The following is a 14,224-nucleotide window of genomic DNA, read 5'->3' as shown; positions in this document are numbered from 1 at the left end:
TACACAGAGTAAAGAAGAACATTTCAGCTGCTTCTCTTAAATACAGCTTACATCTAGCATTGACTGTGTATGTTTCAGTGAAGACACATTCTGAGAATTGGTTTTCACTTAGACTGGTCCTTTTTAAAGGGCTCGTCCGGGATTTGAACCCGGGACCTCTCGCACCCTAAGCAAGAATCATACCCCTAGACCAACGAGCCACATTCGTATTTATTTTTGATGAAGAAGACATTATTTACGTTCCTGACCTTTGTAAAAGTGGGCTCATCCAAGATTTGTAGCAAACACCAATCGCAATCTAAGCGAGAATCATACACAGAGATAAAGGAGGCAATTTCAGCTGCTTCTCTTAAATACTGCTTAAATCTAGCATTGGCTGTGTTTCAGTAAAGACACATTCGGAGAATTGTGTTGAAGGTTTTTACTTTGACTTTTCCTTTTTAAAGGTCGCACCCGAAGCGAGAATCATACCCCTAAAACAACGAGCTACTTTTAAGCGTATAGAATGCATTACTGATTAAAGACAATCGGTAACAGGCAATCTGTCTCTACAAGAAACTTTTATTTACGGATGAGAAGACTTTATTTACGTTTCCGACCTTCGTAATAGCGGGTTCATCCAAGATTTGTATCAGACACCAATCGCACTCTTAAGCGAGAACCATACACAGAGTAAAGAAGAACATTTCAGCTGCTTCTCTTAAATACAGGTTAAATCTAGCATTGACTGTGTATGTTTCAGTGAAGACATATTCTGAGAATTGTGGAATAGGTTTTCACTTAGACTGGTCCTTTTTAAAGGGCTCGTCCGGGATTTGAACCCAGGACCTCTCGCACCCGAAGCAAGAATCATACCCCTAAAACAACGAGCTACTTTTAACCGTATAGAATGCATTACTGATAAAAGACGATGGGTAACAGGCAATCTGTCTCTACAAGAAACTTTTATTTATGGATGAGAAGACTTTATTTACGTTTCCGACCTTCGTAATAGCGGGTTCATCCAAGATTTGTATCAGACACCAATCGCACTCTTATGCGAGATTCATACACAGAGTAAAGAAGAACATTTCAGCTGCTTCTCTTAAATACAGGTTAAATCTAGCATTGACTGTGTATGTTTCAGTGAAGACATATTCTGAGAATTGTGGAATAGGTTTTCACTTAGACTGGTCCTTTTTAAAGGGCTCGTCTGGGATTTGAACCCAGGACCTCTCGCAGCCGAAGCAAGAATCATACCCCTAGACCAACGAGCCACTTATAACCGTATAGAATGCATTACTGATAAAAGACGATGGGTAACAGGCAATCTGTCTCTACAAGAAACTTTTATTTATGGATGAGAAGACTTTATTTACGTTTCCGACCTTCGTAATAGCGGGTTCATCCAAGATTTGTATCAGACACCAATCGCACTCTTATGCGAGAATCATACACAGAGTAAAGAAGAACATTTCAGCTGCTTCTCTTAAATACAGGTTAAATCTAGCATTGACTGTGTATGTTTCAGTGAAGACATATTCTGAGAATTGAGGTTAAGGATTTCACTTAGACTGGTCCTTTTTAATGGGCTCGTCCGGGACTTGAAGCCGGGACCTCTCGCACCCTAAGCAAGAATCATCCCCCTAGACCAACAAGCCACTTTCTAGTATTTATATGATGAAGAAGACATTTTTTACGTTTCTGACCTTTGTAAAAGTGGGCTCATCCAAGATTTGTAGCAGACACCAATCGCAATCTAAGCGAGAATCATACACTGAGATAAAGGAGGCAATTTCAGCTGCTTCTCTTAAATACTGCTTAAATCTAGCATTGGCTGTGTTTCAGTAAAGACACATTCGGAGAATTGTGTTGAAGGTTTTTACTTTGACTTTTCCTTTTTAAAGGTCGCACCCGAAGCGAGAATCATACCCCTAAAACAACGAGCTACTTTTAAGCGTATAGAATGCATTACTGATTAAAGACAATCGGTAACAGGCAATCTGTCTCTACAAGAAACTTTTATTTACGGATGAGAAGACTTTATTTACGTTTCCGACCTTCGTAATAGCGGGTTCATCCAAGATTTGTATCAGACACCAATCGCACTCTTAAGCGAGAGCCATACACAGAGTAAAGAAGAACATTTCAGCTGCTTCTCTTAAATACAGGTTAAATCTAGCATTGACTGTGTATGTTTCAGTGAAGACATATTCTGAGAATTTTGGAATAGGTTTTCACTTAGACTGGTCCTTTTTAAAGGGCTCATCCGGGATTTGAACCCGGGACCTCTCGCACCCGAAGCGAGAATCATACCCCTAGACCAACGAGCCACTTACTTTTGTATTTTTGATGAAGAAGACATTATTTACGTTCCTGACCTTTGTAAAAGTGGGCTCATCCAAGATTTGTAGCAAACACCAATCGCAATCTAAGCGAGAATCATACACAGAGATAAAGGAGGCAATTTCAGCTGCTTCTCTTAAATACTGCTTAAATCTAGCATTGGCTGTGTTTCAGTAAAGACACATTCGGAGAATTGTGTTGAAGGTTTTTACTTTGACTTTTCCTTTTTAAAGGTCGCACCCGAAGCGAGAATCATACCCCTAAAACAACGAGCTACTTTTAAGCGTATAGAATGCATTACTGATTAAAGACAATCGGTAACAGGCAATCTGTCTCTACAAGAAACTTTTATTTACGGATGAGAAGACTTTATTTACGTTTCCGACCTTCGTAATAGCGGGTTCATCCAAGATTTGTATCAGACACCAATCGCACTCTTAAGCGAGAACCATACACAGAGTAAAGAAGAACATTTCAGCTGCTTCTTTTAAATACAGGTTAAATCTAGCATTGACTGTGTATGTTTCAGTGAAGACATATTCTGAGAATTGTGGAATAGGCTTTCACTTAGACTGGTCCTTTTTAAAGGGCTCGTCCGGGACTTGAAGCCGGGACCTCTCGCACCCTAAGCAAGAATCATCCCCCTAGACCAACAAGCCACTTTCTAGAATTTATATGATGAAGAAGACATTTTTTACGTTTCTGACCTTTGTAAAAGTGGGCTCATCCAAGATTTGTAGCAGACACCAATCGCAATCTAAGCGAGAATCATACACTGAGATAAAGGAGGCAATTTCAGCTGCTTCTCTTAAATACTGCTTAAATCTAGCATTGGCTGTGTTTCAGTAAAGACACATTCGGAGAATTGTGTTGAAGGTTTTTACTTTGACTTTTCCTTTTTAAAGGTCGCACCCGAAGCGAGAATCATACCCCTAAAACAGCGAGCTACTTTTAAGCGTATAGAATGCATTACTGATTAAAGACAATCGGTAACAGGCAATCTGTCTCTACAAGAAACTTTTATTTACGGATGAGAAGACTTTATTTACGTTTCCGACCTTCGTAATAGCGGGTTCATCCAAGATTTGTATCAGACACCAATCGCACTCTTAAGCGAGAACCATACACAGAGTAAAGAAGAACATTTCAGCTGCTTCTCTTAAATACAGGTTAAATCTAGCATTGACTGTGTATGTTTCAGTGAAGACATATTCTGAGAATTGTGGAATAGATTTTCACTTAGACTGGTCCTTTTTAAAGGGCTCATCCGGGATTTGAACCCGGGACCTCTCGCACCCGAAGCGAGAATCATACCCCGAGACCAACGAGCCACTTACTTTTGTATTTTTGATGAAGAAGACATTATTTACGTTCCTGACCTTTGTAAAAGTGGGCTCATCCAAGATTTGTAGCAAACACCAATCGCAATCTAAGCGAGAATCATACACAGAGATAAAGGAGGCAATTTCAGCTGCTTCTCTTAAATACTGCTTAAATCTAGCATTGGCTGTGTTTCAGTAAAGACACATTCGGAGAATTGTGTTGAAGGTTTTTACTTTGACTTTTCCTTTTTAAAGGTCGCACCCGAAGCGAGAATCATACCCCTAAAACAACGAGCTACTTTTAAGCGTATAGAATGCATTACTGATTAAAGACAATCGGTAACAGGCAATCTGTCTCTACAAGAAACTTTTATTTACGGATGAGAAGACTTTATTTACGTTTCCGACCTTCGTAATAGCGGGTTCATCCAAGATTTGTATCAGACACCAATCGCACTCTTAAGCGAGAACCATACACAGAGTAAAGAAGAACATTTCAGCTGCTTCTCTTAAATACAGGTTAAATCTAGCATTGACTGTGTATGTTTCAGTGAAGACATATTCTGAGAATTGTGGAATAGGTTTTCACTTAGACTGGTCCTTTTTAAAGGGCTCGTCCGGGATTTGAACCAGGGGACCTCTCGCACCCGAAGCAAGAATCATACCCCTAGACCAACGAGCCACTTACTTTTGTATTTTTGATGAAGAAGACATTATTTACGTTCCTGACCTTTGTAAAAGTGGGCTCATCCAAGATTTGTAGCAGACACCAATCGCAATCTAAGCGAGAATCATACACAGAGATAAAGGAGGCAATTTCAGCTGCTTCTCTTAAATACTGCTTAAATCTAGCATTGGCTGGGTTTCAGTAAAGACACATTCGGAGAATTGTGTTGAAGGTTTTTACTTTGACTTTTCCTTTTTAAAGGTCGCACCCGAAGCGAGAATCATACCCCTAAAACAACGAGCCACTTTTAACCGTATAGAATGCATTACTGATAAAAGACGATGGGTAACAGGCAATCTGTCTCTACAAGAAACTTTTATTTATGGATGAGAAGACTTTATTTACGTTTCCGACCTTCGTAATAGCGGGTTCATCCAAGATTTGTATCAGACACCAATCGCACTCTTATGCGAGAATCATACACAGAGTAAAGAAGAATATTTCAGCTGCTTCTCTTAAATACAGGTTAAATCTAGCATTGACTGTGTATGTTTCAGTGAAGACACATTCTGAGAATTGTGGAATAGGTTTTCACTCAGACTGGTCCTTTTTAAAGGGCTCGTCCGAGATTTGAACCCGGGACCTCTCGCACCCGAAGCGAGAATCATACCCCTAGACCAACGAGCCACTTTCTTGTGTATTTTTGATGAAGAAGACATTATTTACGTTCCTGACCTTTGTAAAAGTGGGCTCATCCAAGATTTGTAGCAGACACCAATCGCAATCTAAGCGAGAATCATACACAGAGATAAAGGAGGCAATTTCAGCTGCTTCTCTTAAATACTGCTTAAATCTAGCATTGGCTGTGTTTCAGTAAAGACACATTCGGAGAATTGTGTTGAAGGTTTTTACTTTGACTTTTCCTTTTTAAAGGTCGCACCCGAAGCAAGAATAATACCCCTAAAACAACGAGCTACTTTTAAGCGTATAGAATGCATTACTGATTAAAGACAATCGGTAACAGGCAATCTGTCTCTACAATAAACTTTTATTTACGGATGAGAAGACTTTATTTACGTTTCCGACCTTCGTAATAGCGGGTTCATCCAAGATTTGTATCAGAAACCAATCGCACTCTTAAGCGAGAATCATACACAGAGTAAAAGAAGAACATTTCAGAAGCTTCTCTTAAATACAGCTTACATCTAGCATTGACTGTGTATGTTTCAGTGAAGACACATTCTGAGAATTGGTTTTCACTTAGACTGGTCCTTTTTAAAGGGCTCGTCCGGGATTTGAACCCGGGACCTCTCGCACCCGAAGCAAGAATCATACCCCTAGACCAACGAGCCACTTTCTTTTTTATTTTTGATGAAGAAGACATTATTTACGTTTCCGACCTTCGTAATAGCGGGTTCATCCAAGATTTGTATCAGACACCAATCGCACTCTTAAGCGTGAACCATACACAGAGTAAAGAAGAACATTTCAGCTGCTTCTCTTAAATACAGGTTAAATCTAGCATTGACTGTGTATGTTTCAGTGAAGACACATTCTGAGAATTGTGGAATAGGTTTTCACTCAGACTGGTCGTTTTTAAAGGGCTCGTCCAGGATTTGAACCCAGGACCTCTCGCACCCGAAGCGAGTATCATACCCCTAGAACAACGAGCCACTTTCTTGTATATTTTTGATGAAGAAGACATTATTTACGTTCCTGACCTTTGTAAAAGTGGGCTCATCCAAGATTTGTAGCAGACACCAATCGCAATCTAAGCGAGAATCATACACAGAGATAAAGGAGGCAATTTCAGCTGCTTCTCTTAAATACTGCTTAAATCTAGCATTGGCTGGGTTTCAGTAAAGACACATTCGGAGAATTGTGTTGAAGGTTTTTACTTTGACTTTTCCTTTTTAAAGGTCGCACCCGAAGCGAGAATCATACCCCTAAAACAACGAGCCACTTTTAACCGTATAGAATGCATTACTGATAAAAGACGATGGGTAACAGGCAATCTGTCTCTACAAGAAACTTTTATTTATGGATGAGAAGACTTTATTTACGTTTCCGACCTTCGTAATAGCGGGTTCATCCAAGATTTGTATCAGACACCAATCGCACTCTTATGCGAGAATCATACACAGAGTAAAGAAGAACATTTCAGCTGCTTCTCTTAAATACAGGTTAAATCTAGCATTGACTGTGTATGTTTCAGTGAAGACACATTCTGAGAATTGTGGAATAGGTTTTCACTCAGACTGGTCCTTTTTAAAGGGCTCGTCCGAGATTTGAACCCGGGACCTCTCGCACCCGAAGCGAGAATCATACCCCTAGACCAACGAGCCACTTTCTTGTATATTTTTGATGAAGAAGACATTATTTACGTTCCTGACCTTTGTAAAAGTGGGCTCATCCAAGATTTGTAGCAGACACCAATCGCAATCTAAGCGAGAATCATACACAGAGATAAAGGAGGCAATTTCAGCTGCTTCTCTTAAATACTGCTTAAATCTAGCATTGGCTGTGTTTCAGTAAAGACACATTCGGAGAATTGTGTTGAAGGTTTTTACTTTGACTTTTCCTTTTTAAAGGTCGCACCCGAAGCGAGAATCATACCACTAAAACAACGAGCCACTTTTAACCGTATAGAATGCATTACTGATAAAAGACAATGGGTAACAGGCAATCTGTCTCCACAATAAACTTTTATTTACAGATGAGAAGACTTTATTTACGTTTCCGACCTTCGTAAGAGCGGGTTCATCCAAGATTTGTATCAGAAACCAATCGCACTCTTAAGCGAGAACCATACACAGAGTAAAGAAGAACATTTCAGCTGCTTCTCTTAAATACAGCTTACATCTAGCATTGACTGTGTATGTTTCAGTGAAGACACATTCTGAGAATTGGTTTTCACTTAGACTGGTCCTTTTTAAAGGGCTCGTCCAGGATTTGAACCCGGGACCTCTCGCACCCGAAGCAAGAATCAAACCCCTAGACCAACGAGCCACTTTCTTATTTATTTTTGATGAAAAATACATTATTTACGTTTCCGACCTTCGTAATAGCGGGTTCATCCAAGATTTGTATCAGACACCAATCGCACTCATAAGCGTGAACCATACACAGAGTAAAGAAGAACATTTCAGCTGCTTCTCTTAAATACAGGTTAAATCTAGCATTGACTGTGTATGTTTCAGTGAAGACATATTCTGAGAATTGTGGAATATGTTTTCACTTAGACTGGTCCTTTTTAAAGGGCTCGTCCGGGATTTGAACCCGGGACCTCTCGCACCCGAAGCGAGAATCATACCCGTAGACCAACGAGCCACTTTCTTGTGTATTTATGATGAAGAAGACATTATTTACATTCCTGACCTTTGTAAAAGTGGGCTCATCCAAGATTTGTAGCAGACACCAATCGCAATCTCAGCGAGAATCATACACAGAGATAAAGGAGGCAATTTCAGCTGCTTCTCTTAAATACTGCTAACCTGTTGGGGATGGGGGCGCTGTTTAGACTATTTATGCTAACTTGGCTAATTTTTGAAACGGCTTCCCACAAAATCCTTGATCGTACAATATGCATATTATTATTATTATTGGATAGAAAACAGTCTATAGTTTCTATAGGAGTTGAAATTTTGTCTCTAAGTGGAACAGAGCCCATTCTACAGCAATTTCCCTGACATGGAGTCAGATTTGAGAAATGTTGGCCACTCTTCTGAACTCAGTTAAAAGGGCACTGTCGTTGCTATGACTATACGGACACTTCTTACGTCTTCCCCTGGATGCCTTTACGTGATGACGATTCCAACGGGGTCGATTGCACGTTCACAGGACCTACAAATGAAAAAACCCTGAAGCTAGTCATTCTTTGGGAGCTGCGTCATGAGCCTAGAGGACACCGGCGCGCACCTGTTCCAAGCGTTAGTTTAGCCTGTTATATTTCTCCGGTCATCTTTTCACTCGTTATAGGAGTTAAAAACATCATAAGGTAGTTAATTTAAAGCGTTTTATAGCAATTTATATCCGTTTAGTGCGATTTTGGGACATTTATTTTTGCAACGATGTGAAAAGTTGGGCACGCTTTTCAGTTCATCCCGAACGCAGTTGACATTTCCACATGGCAAGAGGACAGCTTTCCACCAAAAGATGATTTCTCCCAAGAAAGGATCCTTTGCCCAAGATACTGATGGAAGAACAGCTCAAGGTAGGACATTTTTATTATGATAAATCGTGTTTCTGTCGAAACATTTTAGTGGCTTCGGACGCCATGTTTTTTGACGTAGCATCGCTTGGCGCAAGCTGTATTGAAAAGTAAGGATAATTTAAAAAATGTAATTCCGCGATTGTATTAAGAATTAAATTGTCTATCAATCCCTGTCCACCCTATATTTTTTAGTCACGTTTATGAGTATTTATGTATAAGAGTAGATCACTGTCTAAGTGGCGCACAGACTTTTTCTGACCAGCTGAGCTACATTCCACATTGTCTAACCATGATTTTGGTGGCTAAATATAAACATTTTCGATCAAACTCTATATGGATTGTGTAATATGATGTTACAGGAGTGTCATCTGAAGAATTCTGAGAAGGTTAGTGAAAAAATTAATATATTTTGGCGATGTTTACTTTTATCGCTCACTTTGGCTAGAATCAATGCTGGGCTGCTATGTGCTATGTGCTATGCTAATATAACGATTTATTGTGTTTTCGCTGTAAGACACTTAGAAAATCTGAAATATTGTCTGTATTCACAGGATCTGTGTCTTTCGATTCGTGTATGCTGTGTATTTTTACGAAATGTTTGATGATTAGTAAGTAGGTAAACACGTTGCTCTAAGTAGTTTGTCTATTCCATTTGTGACGGTGGGTGCAATTGTAACCGATGCCATCTACCTGAAATATGCACTTTTTTCTAACAAAACCTATCCCATACCATAAATATGTTATCAGACTGTCATCTGATTAGTTTTTTTCTTGGTTAGGGGCTATAAATATCTTAGTTTAGCCGAATTGGTGATAGCTACTGGTGTTGGTGGACAAATAAAAGATGGTGGATTATGCTAATGTGTTTTTAGGTGCTAATGTGTACATCTTTACATATTGTGTCTTCCCTGTAAAACATTTAAAAAATCGGACATGTTGACTGGATTCACAAGATCTGCGTCTTTCATTAGCTGTATTGGACTTTAATGTGTGAAAGTTAAATATTTAAAAAAAATATTTTTTTTGAATTTCGCGGCACTGGTTTTTCAGTGGGGGTGGGGGGGGAGTGCCGCTAGCGCCACTCTCATCCTAGACAGGTTAAATCTAGCATTGGCTGTGTTTCAGTAAAGACACATTCGGAGAATTGTGTTGAAGGTTTTTACTTTGACTTTTCCTTTTTAAAGGTCGCACCCGAAGCGAGAATCATACCACTAAAACAACGAGCCACTTTTAACCGTATAGAATGCATTACTGATAAAAGACAATGGGTAACAGGCAATCTGTCTCCACAATAAACTTTTATTTACAGATGAGAATACTTTATTTACGTTTCCGACCTTCGTAAGAGCGGGTTCATCCAAGATTTGTATCAGAAACCAATCGCACTCTTAAGCGAGAACCATACACAGAGTAAAGAAGAACATTTCAGCTGCTTCTCTTAAATACAGGTTAAATCTAGCATTGACTGTGTATGTTTCAGTGAAGACATATTCTGAGAATTGTGGAAAAGGTTTTCCCTCGGACTGGTCCTTTTTAAAGGGCTCGTCCAGGATTTGAACCCGGGACCTCTCGCACCCGAAGCGAGAATCATACCCCTAGACCAACGAGCCACTTTCTTGTATATTTTTGATGAAGAAGACATTATTTACGTTCCTGACCTTTGTAAAAGTGGGCTCATCCAAGATTTGTAGCAGACACCAATCGCAATCTAAGCGAGAATCATACACAGAGATAAAGGAGGCAATTTGAGCTGCTTCTCTTAAATACTGCTTAAATCTAGCATTGGCTGTGTTTCAGTAAAGACACATTCGGAGAATTGTGTTGAAGGTTTTTACTTTGACTTTTCCTTTTTAAAGGTCGCACCCGAAGCGAGAATCATACCACTAAAACAACGAGCCACTTTTAACCGTATAGAATGCATTACTGATAAAAGACAATGGGTAACAGGCAATCTGTCTCCACAATAAACTTTTATTTACAGATGAGAAGACTTTATTTACGTTTCCGACCTTCGTAAGAGCGGGTTCATCCAAGATTTGTATCAGAAACCAATCGCACTCTTAAGCGAGAACCATACACAGAGTAAAGAAGAACATTTCAGCTGCTTCTCTTAAATACAGCTTACATCTAGCATTGATTGTGTATGTTTCAGTGAAGACACATTCTGAGAATTGGTTTTCACTTAGACTGGTCCTTTTTAAAGGGCTCGTCCAGGATTTGAACCCGGGACCTCTCGCACCCGAAGCAAGAATCATACCCCTAGACCAACGAGCCACTTTCTTATTTATTTTTGATGAAAAATACATTATTTACGTTTCCGACCTTCGTAATAGCGGGTTCATCCAAGATTTGTATCAGACACCAATCGCACTCATAAGCGTGAACCATACACAGAGTAAAGAAGAACATTTCAGCTGCTTCTCTTAAATACAGGTTAAATCTAGCATTGACTGTGTATGTTTCAGTGAAGACATATTCTGAGAATTGTGGAATATGTTTGCACTTAGACTGGTCCTTTTTAAAGGGCTCGTCCGGGATTTGAACCCGGGACCTCTCGCACCCGAAGCGAGAATCATACCCGTAGACCAACGAGCCACTTTCTTGTGTATTTATGATGAAGAAGACATTATTTACATTCCTGACCTTTGTAAAAGTGGGCTCATCCAAGATTTGTAGCAGACACCAATCGCAATCTCAGCGAGAATCATACACAGAGATAAAGGAGGCAATTTCAGCTGCTTCTCTTAACTTCTTCAGGCTGCAAGCCCGACATCGGGATCAATATGACAACAGCCTGTCCAAGTGCAGAGCGCGAAATTCAAAATCTATTTTTGTAAAATATTTAACTTTCACACATTAACAAGTCCAATACAGCATTTGAAAGATAAACATCTTGTCAATCCAGCCAACATGTCCGATTTTTTAAATGTTTTACAGAGAAAACACCACATATATTTATGTTAGGTCACCACCAAATAAAAAAAGACAGAAAGACATTTTTCACAGCACAAGTAGGCTGCATTTAGCATGCACAAGCCAACCTAACTAACCTAGAACCAACCTAAATAACCTAGAAAAAACTACCTCAGATGACAGTCCTATAACATGTTACACAATAAATCTATGTTTTGTTCAAAAAAAATGCATATTTTAGCTATAAATCAGTTTTACATTACTGCTACCATCATAGTTACAGTAAGAAATCGCACGGGAGTAGCCAGAGAAAATACAGACACCAACGTCAACTACCTTATTACACTTCAGAAAACATTTCAGAGAAATATATGGTGGATAGCTAATGAAAGAGAAAGATCTTGTGAATACAGACAATATTTCAGATTCTTTAAATGTTTTACAGCGAAAACACCACATATATTCATGTTAGCTCACCACCAAATACAAAAAGAGAGACATATTTTTCACAGCACCGGTAGCATGCAGCTAGCATGCAGCTAGCATGCAAAGCCAACCTAACTAACCTAGAACTAACCTAAATAACCTAGAAAAAACTCCCTCAGATGACAGTCCTATAACATGTTACACAATAAATCTATGTTTTGTTCAAAAAAAATGCATATTTTAGCTATAAATCAGTTTTACATTACTGCTACCATCATAGCTACAGTAAGAAATCGCACGGCAGTAGCCAGAGAAAACAGACACCAACGTCTACTTCTAATTTCACATCAGAAAAGATTTCAGAACAATATATGGTGGATAGCTAATGAAAGAGAAAGATCTTGTGAATACAGACAATATTTCCGATTTCTGAAGTGTTTTACAGCGAAAACACAATATATCGTTATATTAGCTTACTACAATAGCTAGCACACAGCAGCATTGATTCTAGTCAAACGCTAGCGATAGCACAGTTCGACAGATATATGAAAAAGCATCCCAAATTGGGTCCTTATCTTTGTTGATTTTCCATCAGAATGTTCTCCAAAGGGTCCTTTGTTCAGAACCGTGTTCATTTGGACCTAGAACGAACGATGTCCCTGTTGAATTAGCATGACACACTGGCCATGCCATGCTAACCTCTCCGTCTTGACAAAATTCTTGCGTCGCATCACGTCTAAAGTCCAGAATAAATTTCAATAATATAATTAAAGTATATTGAAAAAACATACTTTAGGATGATTTTGTGACATGTATCAAAGAAAATCGAAGCTGGAGGTCATATTCACCTATAACGAGTGTTTTCCAGGAGCGCGGTCCAGTTCCTACTTCGCGCCCAGAAAAAATTATAAAGTGCGCACTTATCACTCAAAGAGGTTCCTTTCAGTCCCTGACAGAGATAATCAAGTCCTTTTTTCTCTCACTTCCGCATGACAACCAGGGGAAGATGTGTGACGTGTTTGTACAGTCCCAAGTGCCAAGGCCTTTTATAGAGAGTATCTTGAAGAGAGACATAGCTTCTTGGAAAATTCACTTTTTCCAGAAAATGGGCTGTAAAAAGAGTTATGTTTCACTTAGAGAAATAATTAAACCTGTTTTAGAAACTAGAAGGTGTTTTATATCCAAAGGTAATAAATAATATGCATATTGTACGAGCAAGAATTGAGTACGAGGCCGTTTGAAATGGGCACCTTTTTTCTGGCTACTCAATAATTTCCCTTGCAGCCATAAGAGGTTAAATACAGCTTACATCTAGCATTGGCTGTGTTTCAGTAAAGACACATTCGGAGAATTGTGTTGAAGGTTTTTACTTTGACTTTTCCTTTTTAAAGGACGCACCCGAAGCGAGAATCATACCCCTAAAACAACGAGCCACTTTGAAGCGTATAGAATGCATTACTGATAAAAGACAATGGGTAACAGGCAATCTGTCTCTACAAGAAACTTTTATTTTCGGATGAGAAGACTTTATTTACGTTTCCGACATTCGTAATAGCGGGTTCATCCAAGATTTGTATCAGACACCAATCGCACTCTTAAGCGAGAACCATACACAGAGTAAAGAAGAACATTTCAGCTGCTTCTCTTAAATACAGGTTAAATCTAGCATTGTCTGTGTATGTTTCAGTGAAGACATATTCTGAGAATTGTGGAATAGGTTTTCACTTCGACTGGTCCTTTTTAAAGGGCTCGTCCGGGATTTGAACCCAGGACCTCTCGCACCCGAAGCGAGAATCATACCCCTAGACCACCGAGCCACTTACTTTTGTGTTTTTGATGAAGAAGACATTATTTACGTTCCTGACCTTTGTAAAAGTGGGCTCATCCAAGATTTGTAGCAGACACCAATCGCAATCTAAGCGAGAATCATACACAGAGATAAAGGAGGCAATTTCAGCTGCTTCTCTTAAATACTGCTTAAATCTAGCATTGGCTGTGTTTCAGTAAAGACACATTCGGAGAATTGTGTTGAAGGTTTTTACTTTGACTTTTCCTTTTTAAAGGTCGCACCCGAAGCGAGAATCATACCCCTAAAACAACGAGCCACTTTGAAGCGTATAGAATGCATTACTGATAAAAGACGATGGGTAACAGGCAATCTGTCTCTACAAGAAACTTTTATTTACGGATGAGAAGACTTTATTTACGTTTCCGACCTTCGTAAGAGCGGGTTCATCCAAGATTTGTATCAGAAACCAATCGCACTCTTAAGCGAGAACCATACACAGGGTAAAGAAGAACATTTCAGCTGCTTCTCTTAAATACAGGTTAAATCTAGCATTGACTGTGTATGTTTCA

General features: G+C 39.2%; 12 non-coding genes across 12 annotated transcripts; all 12 read right to left on the bottom strand.

The window, feature by feature from the left end:
- Positions 1 to 128: 128 nt before the first annotated feature.
- On the bottom strand, positions 129 to 200 carry trnap-agg (transfer RNA proline (anticodon AGG)). Its single transcript has one exon. It is a non-coding gene; the product is annotated as a tRNA-Pro (tRNA).
- A 984-nt stretch (positions 201 to 1,184) lies between these two features.
- Positions 1,185 to 1,256, bottom strand: trnap-cgg (transfer RNA proline (anticodon CGG)). The gene has a single exon. It is a non-coding gene; the product is annotated as a tRNA-Pro (tRNA).
- A 984-nt stretch (positions 1,257 to 2,240) lies between these two features.
- trnap-cgg (transfer RNA proline (anticodon CGG)) lies at positions 2,241 to 2,312 on the bottom strand. The gene has a single exon. It is a non-coding gene; the product is annotated as a tRNA-Pro (tRNA).
- Positions 2,313 to 3,584: 1,272 nt separating this feature from the next.
- On the bottom strand, positions 3,585 to 3,656 carry trnap-cgg (transfer RNA proline (anticodon CGG)). Its single transcript has one exon. It is a non-coding gene; the product is annotated as a tRNA-Pro (tRNA).
- A 1,273-nt stretch (positions 3,657 to 4,929) lies between these two features.
- trnap-cgg (transfer RNA proline (anticodon CGG)) lies at positions 4,930 to 5,001 on the bottom strand. The gene has a single exon. It is a non-coding gene; the product is annotated as a tRNA-Pro (tRNA).
- Positions 5,002 to 5,594: 593 nt separating this feature from the next.
- On the bottom strand, positions 5,595 to 5,666 carry trnap-cgg (transfer RNA proline (anticodon CGG)). The gene has a single exon. It is a non-coding gene; the product is annotated as a tRNA-Pro (tRNA).
- A 921-nt stretch (positions 5,667 to 6,587) lies between these two features.
- Positions 6,588 to 6,659, bottom strand: trnap-cgg (transfer RNA proline (anticodon CGG)). The gene has a single exon. It is a non-coding gene; the product is annotated as a tRNA-Pro (tRNA).
- A 913-nt stretch (positions 6,660 to 7,572) lies between these two features.
- trnap-cgg (transfer RNA proline (anticodon CGG)) lies at positions 7,573 to 7,644 on the bottom strand. The gene has a single exon. It is a non-coding gene; the product is annotated as a tRNA-Pro (tRNA).
- A 2,421-nt stretch (positions 7,645 to 10,065) lies between these two features.
- On the bottom strand, positions 10,066 to 10,137 carry trnap-cgg (transfer RNA proline (anticodon CGG)). The gene has a single exon. It is a non-coding gene; the product is annotated as a tRNA-Pro (tRNA).
- A 592-nt stretch (positions 10,138 to 10,729) lies between these two features.
- trnap-cgg (transfer RNA proline (anticodon CGG)) lies at positions 10,730 to 10,801 on the bottom strand. The gene has a single exon. It is a non-coding gene; the product is annotated as a tRNA-Pro (tRNA).
- A 249-nt stretch (positions 10,802 to 11,050) lies between these two features.
- trnap-cgg (transfer RNA proline (anticodon CGG)) lies at positions 11,051 to 11,122 on the bottom strand. The gene has a single exon. It is a non-coding gene; the product is annotated as a tRNA-Pro (tRNA).
- Positions 11,123 to 13,611: 2,489 nt separating this feature from the next.
- On the bottom strand, positions 13,612 to 13,683 carry trnap-cgg (transfer RNA proline (anticodon CGG)). The gene has a single exon. It is a non-coding gene; the product is annotated as a tRNA-Pro (tRNA).
- Positions 13,684 to 14,224: the final 541 nt, after the last annotated feature.

This window comes from Salvelinus alpinus, chromosome 28 (assembly GCF_045679555.1).
Source record: "Salvelinus alpinus chromosome 28, SLU_Salpinus.1, whole genome shotgun sequence".
NCBI lineage: Eukaryota > Metazoa > Chordata > Actinopteri > Salmoniformes > Salmonidae > Salvelinus > Salvelinus alpinus.
The sequence above is the reverse complement of the archived record's forward strand: the minus strand, read 5'-3'. Positions and strand labels throughout refer to the sequence as shown.